This window comes from Dermacentor andersoni, unplaced genomic scaffold, assembly GCF_023375885.2.
Source record: "Dermacentor andersoni unplaced genomic scaffold, qqDerAnde1_hic_scaffold ctg00000039.1, whole genome shotgun sequence".
NCBI lineage: Eukaryota > Metazoa > Arthropoda > Arachnida > Ixodida > Ixodidae > Dermacentor > Dermacentor andersoni.
The window spans coordinates 18597769-18600331 of NW_027314752.1; positions in this window are offsets into that span (position 1 = coordinate 18597769).

Below are 2563 nucleotides of genomic sequence, written 5' to 3' on the forward strand. Positions count from 1 at the left end.
TCTCCAGCACGTGGACGGGCTTTGTTTTGTCGGTACCCTTGCAGGCCCATAATTTAGGTTTTCTTGGTGTTCAGCGGCAATAACCGAGCAGATGCCTTCTGCTGTGCTGTGGAGAGGGCCTCTTTTGTTAGGGCACGACAGCGCCAGCACCGTCGGAAATGAAATCTCTGAAGCAGGGCCAAGCAGACTGATGTTCAAAAACATCAGGCAAAATAAAAATGCCCGCCAAGACAATAGGCCTGAATCGACTGCAGGGGAAATTTCTCTTCACCTTATAGAGGGAGCTTGCGCAGGCACGGTTGAGCCACACTGACCTCTTGCAAAGCGAACCCTAGCCGCTTTCCCTTGCTTCCGTCCTCGCAAGGGCAGTTTTCACTGTGCATGAGGGGTCAGCTGATGTGGAACGCGCGTTTTCTGCGGCTTCCTTCAAATGACAGCGAACCGAAATCGGCTGTCAAGCGCCTCATTTAAGCCGCTCATGCTTGTGAAGCGCGACATATTCTTAGGTAGGAGGAAATTGTTTCATCCCACTTTTTTTGCAGAACTAACCATTGAAGCAGCCATCCTTTATATTTCAGGTCTTGACATTTTGCCCAAAAATTTCGATGAATAAAAACAAAATACAGCTTCTTTTTGCATTTGGACTGTGTGGGAACTTTATTAGGGCATTTAAAAATCACGAGGACACCTATGCAAAAATACTCTATGTCGTCATTTTAGTTATAACACATATCAGCTGAAGAAATGTTAGAACATCACCAGCCATATATATGCGGACCATGTAACTATTATAGTTATTGGAAAAACCGTCCCTATGGGAATTAGTAGGGTGATTGCACTTCACAATATATGTGACAAAGCTACTTTTCCTCGACGTTGGTAACGTGTTTTGCGTAAATTTGCAGTTCTTAACGCGTCAGATGACATCAGCTTTATGGTGAGTTCATTGGTAACTCGATGAAACTAGCAAGAGGCCTTTTCTACGTCGAGCAATTACAGGCATTTTATTGAAGTGCGTGGCCATTCCGGGAGTGGGAATGGGCAAATTTTCTTTTTTTTTTCATTCCTAGGATTGAAATGAATAGAAATTAAGCACATTCTAATTACACGAAATGGAATTGGAATTAAAAGGGGGTGTCCCATTTCGCAACACTGGCGTCCATCATCCTATTGTCACTTCTGTGCTGTGGTTAAGAGCGTTCGTGTACAATTTAGCGATGGTTGTTTTGATAGAAATTGGTTATAAGCAATTTGTCGGGTCCCTCGAACTGTGAACAGCTAGGGAGAAACTTAGCTTTGTTTATGAGTTTTGCTAGCGTGGTTCTAATTGATGAAAAAAAATTTTTACTACTCACTTGTTGCCGTATTAGTTGACATGGGTATATTACGCACTGCAAAAAATTTCTAGTAGAGCACTTCCGCAATTACTCTTTTGTGCTGTCCTTAGGGGTTATGTCACCACAGCTTCTTGTATGGTTTACCATGATGGCGTCACCACCAGCTATTCCCGCGTTCGTGGTGTGAGCAAGCAATAACCAAATTTGTTTTGTTGAAAAATCCCTTGTGTTCCTTTTTGTTCAAGCCAATTTGCGGCTAATATATTTGCCTATCAGACTGTCCGAACAAATTATCCGCAGCGAATAAGTGGAACCTTTAGTTAGCGCCCAACTCCAACGCGGCCTATTCAAATGTATGTAAAATGCAACACCTTTAATGAAATTTGTTGCATTTATTAGAAAAAGCTTAGTTGTAGTGACTGTAGGAAGCGGAATTTCTTTCATAGAGCCTGAGTTTTGTTTAAAAAGATCTTCAGTAGGTCGCAAGGTTGAAAAGAAGGTAGAAGCACTACGTTTACAAATAATAATTTTGTATCAAAAACAGATATCGCGAATATGTAAACCGCATCCTTGAGGTCAGTAAAAGGCGACAAATTCAGTATTTATACTATATCTTAATTGAATTGGTTACGTTGTGTACAAGGGTATTGTGAACGATGTATTTTCGTATAATATTTTTTTTCAGATTCATGTTTAACACATCAATTTTGTCCGCTTTAGATGTACTGTTAGATGTAATTAGGGAAATTGTGATATCATTTGTTGATTAGTTACAGCGTTCTAAAGTTGCTAGTCTAGTTTTCTGAAAAGCTTTAATTTTGAGAATCTTTGATAAAGAGTGACACTCTAAGTAAAGAATTTGAAGCAAACAGTCACTAGAATTCAAAGTTTCGTTTCAAATGCAACAAACTCCGCCAACGTTAGTGCTGCGGTTGCTCAGAAAATCAAATTCTCCTTTTACAAGCATTTAGATAGGAGCACCCGAGCTAAAGCTTTCTCCTAATACTAGAGGTGGTCTTTTGTCATATTTATTTTTTGTGTGTTTGCGTGTGCTGCACTGAAGGTGTTTGTCCCCAAAAGTGCTGAGTTACATACAGTAATGTTGCCAGATTGTCAACTCATAAAGTCCATGTTTTTTCTTAAAACAAAGGAAGCCAAGCATTTTTTTTATCTGACGAGCTGGTGTGTTCTATTCTGTTGAGCTATAATTACAGTTCATAAGCTTG